At 36.1% G+C, this 15651-nt stretch overlaps 1 protein-coding gene across 1 annotated transcript in view; it reads right to left on the reverse strand.

The window, feature by feature from the left end:
* RPS6KC1 (ribosomal protein S6 kinase C1) overlaps positions 1–15651 on the reverse strand; it is a 219030-nt gene that overhangs the window by 50513 nt on the left and 152866 nt on the right. The window lies entirely within an intron of this gene.

Here is a 15651-nt window from a genome sequence, read left to right on the forward strand (position 1 = left end):
TATGTCAATCTTATCATTTTGGAGAAACACTATAGCAGAGGTTGGCAAACTTTTCCTGTAAAGATGCAGGTAGTAAATATTTAAGGCTTTGCAGGCCCACACGGTCTCTGTTGCAGCTGTTCAACTCTGCTGTTGTAGCACAAAAGCAGCCAGAGTCCGAAATGGGCCATCGCGGGAGAATTTACACCACAGAAATCTGCAAACACTGTAAACAGGGTTTTTTTTCCCCACCCCCTCCAGAGAGTTGGAAGTCAAGGGTAAAAGAAGATATTAAGCTTAGAAAAATAAAAGAATGGTCAGAAAGAGAAAAACAAATACTATATGCTAACACATATATATAGAATCTAAAAAAAAAAAAAAAGTGTTCTGAAGAACCTAGGGTCAGGACAGGAATAAAGACACAGATGTAGAGAATGGACCTGAGGACATGGGGAGGGGGAAAGGGAAGCTGAGACAAAGTGAGAGAGTGGCATGGACATATATACACTACCAAATGTAAAATAGAGAGCTAGTAGGAAGCAGCCACATAGCACAAGGAGATCAGCTCGGTGCTTTGTGACCACCTAGAGGGGTGGGATAGGGAGGGTGCGAGGGAGACACAAGAGGGAGGGGATATGGGCATATATGTATACATATAGCTGATTCACTTCGTTATACAGCAGCAACTAACACAACAATGTAAAGCAACTATACCTCAATAATGATGTCAAATAAATAAATAACATACATACATAAATAAATAAATAAAAGAATGGTGAGAAGAAATGGGAGTTACAAAGAGGAACCCGTTTAAGACCTGATGAATTTTAAGTAATAGTGACAACTTCATCTTTGACCCCTCTTCTGAGTGCTTGACCTATATTCTTTAACTCCATTTAATTTCAATTGAATATTCCCACAGATACCTCCTAAACTCATCTCTTCCTCTTCCCAAAGCCCTGTCCCCACTAAAACTAAAACAAAATCCCGCTTCACCTCTTACCATATTGAATAACACCACCACCCATGGAACACCCCCAAATCAAAAAGCTCCCTAAGTCACCGTGAATTCTCCCCTGCCCCCCACCTTCATAACCAGTGACCAAGTCCAGTCAATTCTACCTCCTAAGTATTTCTCTCCTCCACCTTCTACTCTCTTTCGCCTACCATGTTTTAAGTGTTTAATATGTGCTATGCTTTAGTCATGTGTAATCATTGTTAATTCCTTCAATTACCCAATAAGATAGTTTTACCATTCCTACCACATGTGAAGATACTATAGCTTCATCTGTAGAAGCTATAATGGTAGATAATAATAGTATCTACCATTTGTGAGAATTTCAGTGAGATAATCCTTAAAACTGCTTGGTACAGCCAGTTATTACTATTATTGCTATCACTATTATTGCTTCTTCTCCCTGAAATGTTCACCCAGCCCCTTATCAAACAAGCACTTATCTTTCCATATTCAGCTCAAATGTCACTGACATTTTCTTCCTTTGTTCTCCCACTGCATATGGTACCAGCCTCTTCAATTTGGTTTTATTTGGTCACTTGTCTATATCCCAACCAAATTTCAAGCTTTTTATCAGCATGTTTAAGCAGAATAACAGTTGCCAAAGACACTCATATCTTAATCTCCATAACTTGTGAATATGTTATGTTACTGGCAAAAAGGACTCTGCAGATGTAATTAGGGTACAGACCTTAAAACAGATTACCCTGGATTATCTGACTTGGCTTAATCAAATCACATGACCCCTTAGAGAACTGTCTCTGTCCAGAACTGGAGAGCACAAAAATGATATGGCAGAAGGGGAAATCAGAGGGATTCGAAGTATGAGAGGGACGTGTTGTTGCTGGATACAGAGGTCCACACGTAAGTACTGGAAAGAGCCCTCTAGGAGCTCACAGTAAGCATGAGAAGGAGCAGGCAGCTTCTAGGAACAAAGACCAACCCTTGGCTGAGAGCCAGCAACCACAGTCCTACAGCCACAAAGAAAAGAATTCAGCCAACAACCTGAATGAGCTTGAAAGTGGATTTTCTCCCAGTCTCCAGTAAGGAATGCAGCCCTGCCAGCACCTTGATTTTAGCCCAAAGCAATCCATGTCAGACCTCTGACCCAAAGAACTTTGACATAATAAATTTAGTTGTTTTAAGCTGCAAAGTTTGTGGTAATTTGTAATACAGCGATAGAAAGCTAATACAGGGCAGAAATTGTATTTCCTCCAACACATAACCTATCCATCTCCCACAGTAATTGTTCAATAAACATATGTGAATGAATTTAGGTGTAAAAGTTTGGAAGGTAGACAGCAATTTGGGAATGGAGCTTAGAAAATAAGTCAGGACTAAAGATGTACCGTAACTGAGCAATCTCCATAAAAATAACAGCTAAAGACATGAGGAAGTACCGCAATGGAATGCTCACTTTATAGCAGGCACTGTGATGGGGGTTAAGGAATTAAATCACATAATTCATTTAACAATCCAATGGGGTAGGTATACTCTATTTTCTTCCTTTTTGGCCACACTACACGGCATGTGGGATCTTAGCTGCCCAACCAGGAATCAAACCCGCGCCCCTTGCAGTGGAAGCGCAGTCTTAACCACTGAACAGCCAGGGACGTTCCAAGGTAGGTATACTTTTGTTAACCAATGTTACAGAGGAGAAAACAAACATAAAACTGTTAACCTGCCCATGCTCCCAAAGCTAAGACGTGCTAGAGGTGAAATTTAAACCCAGCAATCTGGCTCCAGGGCTCTTCCTCTTTAACTGCTAAACTATACTATTTATGTCTGTGTATACATAGCTGGAATATTGAGGGTATATAATACGATAACAACCAAAAGTACAGTGAGAAATACACCAAAAACCCCAGAAAATACAGTGGTTCAGACATCAGGAAAAGAGAATGCTTAAAATGAGAGTAATCACCTGTGCCAAACAACAAAGAGAAGCCATGAAGAATGAGGACTAAGAAGGGACTACTGCCTAAGGCAGTTGGGAAGTCGCTCATAACTTTCAATACTACATCATGTAGTCAACTGGTGGGGACAGAAGCCAACTACTCTGAGTTAGTAATGGGTGATAAGAAAATGGAGGCAACATATACATGTCTTTCCAAAGAGAAGTATGTCAGAAGAAGGAAAAACACTAAAATGAAAGAGTTAGTAGGATCATCAGGTTTTGAACTATTTTCAGAGAGGGTAGACCTACTTGCCCATAATTTCCCTCGGAGCTATATTCACCACCAATCTTGAACCTCCTAGGCATGGAAGCACATTCAAAGAACTTGAACCTTGACAGTTAAATTAACATATCATGAGTGCAAAAGGGGGTACACCTCTGTAAAGGAGGGCTCAATAAACATCTACTGAGTCTGTGAAGACATTCAGTATTCCTTAAATCTCATCTGTTTTCACATCAAGTTATGACTCTTTTAAGCTATTCATCAGATTCCAATCCTAATTTAAATAACATACTTCTATGTGAAATAGAAAACGTTTCACTAGGTAAAAGGTAAGGAAGCTGTACAAAGCAAAGAACTTTTTTCTACCAGAAACTTCTTAATCGACTGAACAGAATGTACCTGCATAAATCAGGAGTGATATCTCTTTGCTGGTCTCACTTAGCCATGAAGCATGAAGTGGATCCAATAAAAAGGCCAAATTAAGATCGATCAACATGGCTGAGAAGGGCTGCTTTGTTTACATTTACTTTCTGCTCCAAGTTTGTCTGCAACTAGACAATGTTCACATTGAGGCAATAAACACAAGAACATATGTGATTTTTTTTAAATGTGCCCTTTGACTGTCAATTTCTCCCAAACAGGTGTTGGCTAAATGATTATAAATTGGCCTCTGGATACACCTCTTCAACTGAGCCGTACAGGGCTGGTGATAATATAATTAGACCTAAAAACATCAGGCTGGTGAATGCTTTCCATCTGTTTGGCAATAATGTTTAGTTAACAGTAGTCTTTAAAAGAAGCACCTTCAACTTCAGTTCTTAAAGTTATTTATAGAGCCATTCTTAACACACCAGCACTCCTGCTAACAAGAGCTTTAGCCACTTGGAAATTATTAGCCATGCGGCTGTATACAAAGAGAAACGACTGCATTTAACATCTGTATCTTTCCAAATTTACACGCTTCAACCTCATTTAGAGTCATTTCTTAATGAACAGTGCTATGGCGCTGCATTAATATTATAGTTGCATGCACAGAGATCATAAGGAGCCAAACATTTTTTTAATGCCAACAGCAGGCCAATCTGTAATGAAGCTGTCAGCATAAAGGACAAAATAATAGCTTCTTTAACCCTCAAACAGAATTCGTTCATTTGTGGACTAGAACATATCAATTTAAAAACTGCTTCATGGGTTTGCTCACCTTTATAAAGACAAAAGTCTAATTTGGTACTAAGTGATACAATTGTCTTCCCAATAAAAGACTCCTAAAACCATCTTTTGTTTCATGATAAAACAAGTACTATAACTAAACCTGTCATGAAATAATTATCTTGGATATCATACCTTTTGGAAAGAATACAAGTAATGTATTTTTCCCTTTCATTTTTCACACTTACTTATCAGCACTATATTAGCATATGGTCTAACAGGAGAGATTACTTCATCTTTGCCCGTGGTAATATATAGAATCACTGTTCCTAACTGGGAAAAAAAAAAAAAAAACAGACAACTTATGCCTTTAGGATTAGCCTCATCTGCTCCTCAATTCCACCAGCACAATGAGACTTGCCTACTCTTCTTTCGCAACAGTAGCAGGAAAAGCTCCAATTGATTATAAGTCAATTTTGTTAACTAGAATGGGGAAAGCCCAATATTTAACTAGGTACCATCTCTGGAAAGATAGGAGAGGTTGGGGAATATATCAAAAGTATCAAATGATGAGTTTTTTTTAAGCATATGAAAAATAAATTTGGAGAAAAGAAAAGAGACAAATAGCAATAAAGACACTATGATTGCGGTGAGGAATTATGGACAGTTCCCTTCAGTGAAGATGATGTGCCACCCATTTTTTAATTTTTTTAGATACTTAATTTAAAGGTTGACATTCAAAGTCTGTAAGTCTCTAAAAGTAAATTCAACTCCAATTCCTTTAAAAAGAAAGACTACCTGGGTTATCTGAGGGAATATCTATCTCTGCTTTGGTGCCAGTTACTTCACAGGACTCCAGAACAATTAATAAAAGTGTTTTTTTTAATGTTTAAGAAAAGCTTACAGAGATAGCCATACCAGACAAACAGCGTTTCCCTTAATGGTGTCACAGTACCATTCGTGTTGACAGGATGTCATCTAAATGGACTTCAATTGTGCAAGTTATACTGCTGGGAATTCACACATAAACAAACATACCAGAAAAGAACGGGATAAACATAATAAAGAAGCCAGAGAAAACAGAGAAGCCCAAGTCCACAAGTTAGAGAGTCTTTTTCAACATAGTTCCAGATAAATATGATTATACTTACTGTACTCTCTTTTTAAAAAAAGTCCACACTTAACTTGACCACTATTAGATGAGTTATTAACTAAACTCATCTTGGCAGCTTTATAGGAGCTAATAATGTTATTCTTCTGTAGAAATGGTTTTGAACAACAAACCTAAAGCACTAAACCTTTGCTCTCCCTGTCAATACCACAGGATGATAAGCAAATGTTATTTATATTTATTGCTAAAGCCCATCTCATTTTATATGCTTAGAATATTCAAAATGTATTTCTACTGTTGATTGTTAATTCCATACCTTATGCTCATGAGATAATCTTATAAAAAATTTAACTACCAGAAAACAAAGAGTACTAGGTGAACTTTAATACCAACAATTCTCCCCACTGGGGTCTAACTTTCTCTTTCTTTGACATCAGAAGGATAGCAATGTTCCCTGTACCATTGCCCAGCAACTCCAAAAGCAAAAGATACTCAGCCTGCCACTTCTGTCCATGAGAAGTTGCAGCATCAGGAGCATCAGCATGAACAGACTGTGTAGAGGAACTTCTCACCTGTTATGCCACGAAATCAATCTGTTCTTAATGGTCATGCTCACAAAAGTTGTTTCACTGATAAGAACTGAAGTATGAAAAGTAAAATTTGACACGGATACTTACAACTCTATCCTAAAGGGCATTTTCATTTACTACTCTCAAGAATCTATTTTCAGCAAAGCATAAAAGGTACCCCTGTGATGTAAAGGGAACAGAAAAAAATTATGTGGAGTCTTACCAGTGTTTTATTTGTGCTAGAACTTCCAACATAGCACAATATCATGAACTAAGTGAACAAACAATCAAAAAGCGTACTGCTGGGGCTTTCCTGGTGGCGCAGTGTTTGGGAGTCCGCCTGCCGATGCAGGGGACACAGGTTCGTGCCCCGGTCCGGGAGGATCCCACATGCCGCGGAGCGGCTGGGCCCGTGAGCCATGGCCGCTGGGCCTGTGCGTCCGGAGCCTGTGCTCCGCAACGGGAGAGGCCACAACAGTGAGAGGCCCACGTACCACAAAAAAAAAAAAAAAAAAAAAAAAGGGTACTGCTTTGTGGACTGATAGCAAAGCCAAAACATTACCAACCAACTCAGAGCAAGGAGAAATATCTTTTTGAAGCGGGCTAAGTTCTTTAGGCTTCTATATAAGCTAGAAGTATCTTCAAAGGTAGGAACCACAGAACTAATCTACTAGGATTCTATGGAAGTAGTACGTAAGATCCACATTTCTTTCCAATTATTAAATTCCAAATTACCATAAATCAAAATATACTTTACACACCATTGTAAAGCAATTATACTCCAATAAAGATGTTAAAAATAATAATAAAATAAGGAAATGTAAAATTATATATATATATACACTTTAAATGTTTATCCAAACACATTTAACTCCCAAAAACATCCCAGTTCAGTTTACATAATTCTTTTATCTGCCTTAACTACAAGCATATTGGGGCAGGGGCAGGAACCACAGTAGGACTAGCAAGCAACACAAATCTAAACTGGTAAGTAACGAATTCCTGTATAAGAAAACAACTAATTTTAGATTTCTTTAAATGCCCAGACATTTACAAAGGTTTGAGTATGCTAATTTTTTAATTAAAAGATATTTCAGCAGCGAAAGCTCTTTCATATGCACTACTGATTCTTCATCAAACGTTAACTTTCCAACTTAACACCAGTATAGCCGGTGGCAGCCTGAAGGTTCACCATCTGCTGCTACCCAAAGTCACTCTGGCCACCTTCAGAACATATGCATCAAAGCCTGGAGATAAGAGACTGAAGGAATACTGCGTAAGCCAGCATAAGGGTGATGACAAACCTAGAGGCAGGCAACAGGCAAGCTACCAGAAAATTCAGAACATCACGAACCATCAGTCACCTCTTAGAATACATACCCAAGGTCACAAGGGACTCCAGTGGCTGAACAAAAAGACAAGAGAAATACTACCTCTAATGGAATTTACTTAGGTAAATGTGATGATTTTTTCCTTTAAAAAAAGGGGAGAAGTGGCTAGTTTTTTTAAATCCCCTATAATTTTATACAAAGCAAGCATACAATAAATAAAATGAAATATAAATTGAAGGTGTGTTCAGTCTATGAAATAATAATAAAGGTATATATATATATTTTTAGGTAGTCATTAAATAAGGTACTTTGCTTTGAAAGGTTTGTTTTCTGTGTACCATCATATCCACAATCCAAATGTTACGCAAGGTAAATGCACTTTGAGATGAGGTTTTATAAAATCCACAAAATAGCAATTAAAAATTCTGATTTCTGGCTACTCAAAAATGTCATTTATTTAAGGTAATGATTATATTCACCACAATACCTCATGTAGAAACAAAATACTGTGGTTTCTTTTAAATTACTACAAACAGATAATCTCAAGAACCCAGCTATATATTCATCTTAGAAGAAATGCACTTATATGAAATTTTCTTATACATCATCTTTGATTCCTGGGTTGGTTGTTTTGGTATCTTTAATGTAGTTAGAAGAAAAGCAGTATAGAAAGTATTTTTTAGAATATATAAAGCATCTTTTAATTCTTGATTTTAAAATGGCAGAAGATACATTTAGTTTGCTTTCATTCTAATCTTAACCCTGAGTTTTAAAAATTCTTCCAAGCTTCCACAGCGAATTAGTTATAAATTAATTTAAAACTAGGGCATTATTAAACATTCATGTACCCTAAGAACTGTCATAACAAAGCCCATTTGTCCTGACCTCTATTTAAATTGAACACAACCTGTTGAGCACAACTATCTACAGTTTCTGTAATCAAATACAATACTGTTGTGTGTGTATGCTCCACAGGAACACAATTCATGCCTCTGTATACTTAGTAACTTCAATAATAATCATGATGATTTTTTAGAAGATCACAGTTTGTCACTGTGATAGCTAAAAATAGAGTAAATGTTACCAAAGTAACTTTATCTTCCAAGATGTTATGAATCATAACATTATGATTATAATGTTATGAATCATAACATTAAAAAAAGAAAATAAGCATATTTTGGTGGTGCTAAAGAGATTTGCAAATACAAGTAATTTACTCAAAATTCAAAGGCCAGTCATTCCCACATTGTTTCATTCCTCCAAGGGGCATTGAAATATGGTTGGCAAAGATTGTTTTATCAGGATCAGAAAAGATAAAAAGGATTTTAAAGATGTTCCTCGGGACTTCCCTGGTGGTCCAGTGGTTAAGACTTCACCTTCCAGTGAAGGGGGTGCAGGTTCAATCCCTGGTTGGGGAGCTGAGCTCTCACATGCCTTGTGGCCAAAAAACCAAAACATAAAAACAGAAGCGATATTGTAACAAATTCAATAAAAACTTTAAAAATGGTCCACATCAAAAAAAAAAAAAAATGTTTCTCTAAAAGTCACTTGGCCAACACCTGGATTATTTATCCTTAGGCGAATAGCTAAATCTAGTCCTGCCTTAGGGCAATGCAAAATACATGTGATTCTCCAGAAAATAATCCAGGGAGTAATTATTTCAACCACAAATATGAATTTTAAATCTCATATTCCTGTTACCCAAATGTCAATGAATGTGAGCCATTCCTCAATGATGTTTCATACTAGGATGTGAGGTTAATGATTTAGTGAACAATAAACCTATCACAGAAATGTCTTTTTTACATATATGAAAAAAGTTTTACTTTGTATAATTTTTCAAATCCTAGGCCTACACATCTATTACTTCATAAAACATGCTTCCAAAGGACATGGTGTGTCTTTGTAAGAAAATAGGATATAAATATAGCAGAAGGCAGAATATAAAAAACAGAGAAATCGAGTTTAAAACAGAAATGCTGAAGAGCTAGGAAAAACATCCACTCAGGAGGCTCTTCTCAGATCCAAATGCTTTAAAAGCTAGATCTCTACACCTTTGTCATCCTCATTTTGTTTGTCTGTTTTCTGTTTTTGCAAAGCAACTTGCCCAAGGCCACAAAGAGATTATGCTAAAGAGAGGTAAAAACTCTGAAGTTCTGGGTTTATAGGCCCAAATTCAGTTTATGTCATTCAATACCATAATGAAACCATTTGTTCTCTTTGGTTTGAATTCTGAACTTCACTTGGGATAACGACTTGACACTGTTAAATTTAGATGAAAATTAATTCAATTATAAGTATAGTCTGCTGTATTTAGCTTTAGATCCTTCTTATTTGCATTTGCTAGAAACACCTAATACTCTGGTGCTGATATAAACTATGTCCATTCATACTCTGGTTTAATATTTTCATTCTGCTGCTAAGTGTGTTCCATAAGTATGCTCAAATAAATTTATAGGTCCTGGAAACTGAAATAAGTCCCTAAAGAGCAGCAAATATGTCCACATAGTTTTCATATAGTGTTCAAAATTGGTGCAGTGTGTACTCAGTAAATGCTATCTTATAAGGATAACAGACGGACACAGAGGCTACATCTTCAAGTCAATCAATACATATCCAACTAAGTTGCCAATGTCAGAGATAGCCTGATTCCAATTCGGAAGAAAATGCTTCAAGGGCAAGAAAGCTTTAAATGTTATTATTTTTAAGTGTTTTAAATGAGTTTTGCACTTTTGTAGCAGATGGAGTTGAAATTCTGGTACTGGTCAAAATTTAACAATGTTTTAATATGACCAGAAATTTTATTTAGTAGAAGAATACAATGTGTTAATGTTCTAAAAAATTCCAAAATATTTTAAAGTGTATATGAAACACAAAGACACAACACTCATTCTCAAACTGATAATTTCATCGACTGCAACAATTTCCCTGCCAACAATCTACAGGTGTATTCTGTGAGAGAGGGTGAAAAAGGGAGGAGGATGAATGTTTTGACAGTTTTCAAAACTACTCTTCTTGCTCTGATCCTGAACGTGTAGTATATTTTGAGGTACAGACTCACAGAGTATTTGAAATCTTAAAACACATGTATCTATTTTTGTCCCCTTTATAACTATTCAGCAAGCATTTGTTAAATCCTTACTGCATGGACAGCACTGTATTTAGTTAGGCATTATCAGAGAAAATAAAGAAGGATAAGTTATAGTTTCTGCCCTCTAGGAAAGGTTAACAAGATATTTAAGGCAACTAAAGGCATACAAGCTAAAATAATACACAACTGAATGCTAAGTTGTGTTAATTCAAAGAAAGGAAAGATGAGTATTACAGTTAAGGCAGAGATAAGCTTTCAGCTAAGTCTCGAAGAATGGACTAAACATAGGTGGGCAGGAAGGAAAAAAGGAAGAATTCAAAGAGTTGAAGAAGCTAGAAGGAAAGCATGCGCTGAGTGTCCCACCATTCCTTTAGCCTGAAACTCTATTCTAGGAGCTAAATCCTACTCATTCCTCATGTCTTTGTTTTGCTTCTAAGAAGCCTCTGGAGAGCCCCAAGCTAGGCACCCCTCCTACATGTTCTCACAATGCCCTAGTGTACTTCCTTCACCCAAAGCAGTTTCACACTGTATTGTAACTGCTATTTCCCACTGAATTATAAACTCTGAGAGGGTAGAGATTAGGTGTTTTATTCACCATTGTATCTCCAGTGGCTATTATCACACTTGACATATAGCAGGAGCTCAACAAATATTTGCTGAATGAATGAATGAATAAATGAGAAAATAGAAATGGAAAAGACCTGGAGAGAAATGGTGAGGAGGCAGGCCAATTAGAATAAATGGTCCCTACCTTTTTTAAGATAATGTGAGTAAAGAGGTATCATTCATTCATTCATTCATTTTTTCCGATACATATATATTGAGTATCTGCTGTTTTTAAGTCACTATGCTAAATGTTAAAAATACAAAATTAAATAAGATATAGTCACCAAGCTGGTGTTTGACATGTTATAGAGGCTTATTCTCCAAAGACACATATCTTCTGCACAGGATTTAGACTATCTTTTCTATCTAATAGATGTCTGTGAATACTGTACAAAAATATATAAAAATGTTAATTTTTAGGAAAGAAGGAGGAAAATACTTGGTATTTGAGGCATATGAAGGCTTGTTGGAGGAGGCATAGAAATAATATCAAGAACTACCATACAATATGGATGAATGCTATGACAGATAGGTTCAAGGCATTAAAAGGACACAGCAAAAGATATTTACATTAGACCGTAGAGGTAAGTAAGCAAGGGAGCCTTCCAAAAGAAGACAATAATTAAGAATGAGACAAATTAAGTGAGGAAGGAAAGGTAAAGTCACTCCAGGTACAGGGGTGTAAAACATGACACCTTGTGTATCTTACAAGTTCCACAGGGCTGTAACCAAGACAGCATGTTGAGGTGGTCTGGGAATGGTCTTTGTAGGCTTAGCTAAGAAATGTGAACATTATCCTAAAATTCTATGTGAAGGTATTAAAGACTTTTAAGCAAGAGAGTTATTCGTTTTTGAAAAATCACTTTCCTAAAGTATCAGTTTTATGAATTATTCTGGCAACAGTGTTGATAATGAACCAGAGGAAAATGAGACTAGAGGCAAATAACAGTATGTCTTAAAAGGGGGATAAAGAGAATAGTGTATATCTTTAAACTTACAATAACTTGGGATGCCTAAATTTTGATGTGAAACAGCTGAAGGAAAGATGGCTTAGTTGTAACTAGCAGTACCCAGGAGGTATTGGGTCAACCTGAAATAATTATTCTCTAGCTATATATCATCTGCAGGATTCTTTGTCCTATTTTGTTGAAAAAAATTTGGTAACAACTTGAAAAAGGTCAACAAAGACATGCTGATCAAAATTATGGATGCCATGAAGCTGAGAGGACTGCACAATGTGTTAAATTTAACATTCTCTGAAATACAGATCACTATCCCCTAGAGAAACTGCATTAAATAACAGTAAAGAAATGTTTAAAGTTATACAATAATGACTACAAAGAAAATAAGAGAGGAGATGAGAAAAGATGGAAAAGTTTCAGAAGACAGAAAACAGAATGAATCAGATACTACAGACAGCTAAAGGAGGGATTGAAGAGTGCTACTGAAAACAGAGGCAGTATATGAAAACCTAAATGCCAAATTGATGAGGACATCAGTCCTCCTTCAACCACTGGGCTCCCAGAATGCTGGTTGGTCCAATACGAGATCCCTTGGTAAGAGATTTAAAGGTTCTTTTCTAAGAAAACCAAATAGCCTAAAAGTTAAGGCATACAAATACTGACATTATTAGGTCTCCTAATAAAACATCTGGATTATTACACAAATTGAAGGTCACCAAATGCCCAGCTCAACAAATGAAAAAAAAAAAATCCCACCAAACAAATCATTGTGAAATTTTAGAATAGGGAGAAGAGCCTATAGGCCTCCAGCAAGAGAAAGGGAGGAAGAAAAAAAATGGGTCGGGAATTGGAATGCAATATATTGGGTTGGCCAAAAAGTTTGTTTGGGTTTTTTATGGAAAAACCCAAACGAACTTTTTGGCCAACCCAACAGAAGACTGATGAAGAGAATTCCCACAGTTACAAGAAGTGGAAGTGTGGTGAGGAAAGCTATGGAGAAGGCCAAGAGAACAAACCAATCCATACGTAATCAGAACAAGGAAGGAATCCAAGAGAAAAGACTCTGAGAAAACCACTGATCTAATGTACTATTTCAGGTGTCTGACTGCATTGAGACGTTTTCAAGTTTTATCAGAGAGTTTAGTAATAAATAATGATAGGGACAGAGAAAAAAATAAGCAAATGGGGGAAAATGAGGCAATTTATTAACTCTAAGAGAAAACCAAAAATTTGTACATGGAAAGTCCAAAGATATTTCAACAGATTGAAATTTAGGCCAAATTTAAGCAAACTAAAACTAGAATAAACAAACATAAAACACTACCAATTGGAAAGACAACACACTGTGTTGAAAAAGCTAAAAACTGGTTATTGGAGAAGGGCAGTACTAAGGACTAAAGTATTTGGCTCAAGAGAAAAAAGGACTTTCTAGGAGTTTCAATTGTGTAAAATGGAATGACTGACTTTGAGACATTAAGTAGCTCTGTCTTTATTCACACTTCTTTACAGTCCCTTCCATCCTGTTTTAGAATTTACATACTGACCTATATCTCTCCTGCTAGACTAAAGAGAAGAACCATGTCTTATATAGCACCTAACACAGTGCCTGCTACATGGTGGCATTCAAAACAAGTTTGTTAAATTAATAAATAAAAGGCCCTGAAAAAAATAATAAATTAATTAATTAATTAAAGGCCCTGAAGCTGAAATACCATTCAACGGGGCACTACAGATGGGCCACAAGATCTGTAATTCAGTGGGTCAGATGACCTTAAAGTCCTTTCTAACCCTGAGATTGTATACCCCAAGCCATTAGGAGGTAAAATGAAACTTGTCCCTTTATTTTGAAATTACTTAGGTTCTCCTATTATAAAACTGACCATACAAATATATTATACATTATACAATCATACTTTGAATACAAAAAGAATTTGACTTCTTTGGAACAAAAATACTCTATTAGTCCAATATATTAACATTAATGTCACAGATAAAGGGTTTTACAAGTATAGAATTCATTTTATACTCATAATTAAGATGTGAATTTCAACAATAGAGACAGAATAAGATATTGCAACACTGAACATTATGAAACATAACTAAAACTCATGTGTGTGTGTATCAAACATGTGGTTGTCCCTTGTTTTAAAAAATCAGGTATACTAGATGTGGTTCCTTAAAGATATTATTAATTATAATCACAGCCTATTTTTATTCCTTATATAAAAACTATGGGTAAACTACATTCCCTTAAATTAAGTTTGTGGTTATTAATGTTATCTGCACAATCTAGCTCTATTGTTTACTATTCCTTATCTTCTTGAAGCAGTTTTTGGTTCACAACAAAATTAAGCAGAAAGTACAGAGTTCCCATATACCTCCTGTCCCCAAACACCCACAGCCTCCTCTACTATGATCATCTTGCACCAGTAGTACATTTGTTGAAACTGATGAACCTACACTGACACACCAAAGTCCACAATTTATATTAGAGTTCACTCGTGGTGCTGTACATTCAATGGTTTTTGACAAATGTACAACACGTACCCACCATAATAATATCATGCAAAATAGTTTCACTGCCCCCCAAAATTCTGTCTCTGCCTATTCATCCCTCCTCCCTCCTCCTAATTCCTTGCAATCACTGATCATTTTACTCTCTCCATAATTTTTTGCCTTTTCCAGAATGTCATATAGTTGCAATCACACAGTATGTACCTTTTTCAGATTGGAATCTTTCACTTAGTGACATACATTTAAGTTTCCTCCACATCTTCATGGCTTGATAGCTCATTTCTGTTAAGCGCTGAATAATTTTCCATTGTCTAGATGTACCACAGTTTATTTATCCATTCATCTCCTGAAGGACATCTTGGTTGCTTCCAAGTTTTGGAAATGATGAATAAAGCTGTTATAAATATACACATGTAGATGTTTGTGTAGATATAAGTTTTCAACTCATTTGGGTAAAAAACTAATGAGCATGACTTCTGGATTATATAGTAAAAATATGTTTAGTTTGGTAAGAAACTATCAAACTGTCTTCCAAAGTGGCTGTACCATTTTGTACTCCCAACCAGCAATGAATGAGAGTTCCTATTATTCCACATCCTCCCCAGCATTTGGTGTTGTCAGTGTTCCAGATTTTGGCCAGTCTAATAGATAGGTGGTGGTATCTCATTGTTGTTTTAGTTTGCACTTCCCTGATGACCTATGATGTGGAGCATCTTCTCATATGCTTATTTGCCATATGTATGTGTATCTTCTTTGGTGAGGTTCCTGTTAAGGTCTTTAGCCCATTTTGTAATTGGGTTGTGCATTTTCTTATTGTTAGGTTTTAAGAGCTCTTTGTATATTCCAGGTAACATTCCTTATGATATATGTCTTTTACAAATATTTTTCCCAGTCTACAACTTGTCTTCATTATCTTGACAGTGTCTTTCACAGAGCAGAAGTTTTTAATTTTAATGAAGTCCAGCTTACCAATTATTTCTTTCCTGGATCATGCCTTTGGTTATATCTAAAAAGTCACTGCCATGCCCAAGGTCATCTAGATTTTCTCCTATGTTGTCTTCCAGGAGTTTTATAACTTTGTGTTTTCATTTATGTCTATGATCCATTTTGAGTTAATTTTTTTGAATGATGTAAAGTCTGGGTC

Source organism: Delphinus delphis, chromosome 1 (genome assembly GCF_949987515.2).
Source record: "Delphinus delphis chromosome 1, mDelDel1.2, whole genome shotgun sequence".
Classification (NCBI taxonomy): Eukaryota; Metazoa; Chordata; class Mammalia; order Artiodactyla; family Delphinidae; genus Delphinus; species Delphinus delphis.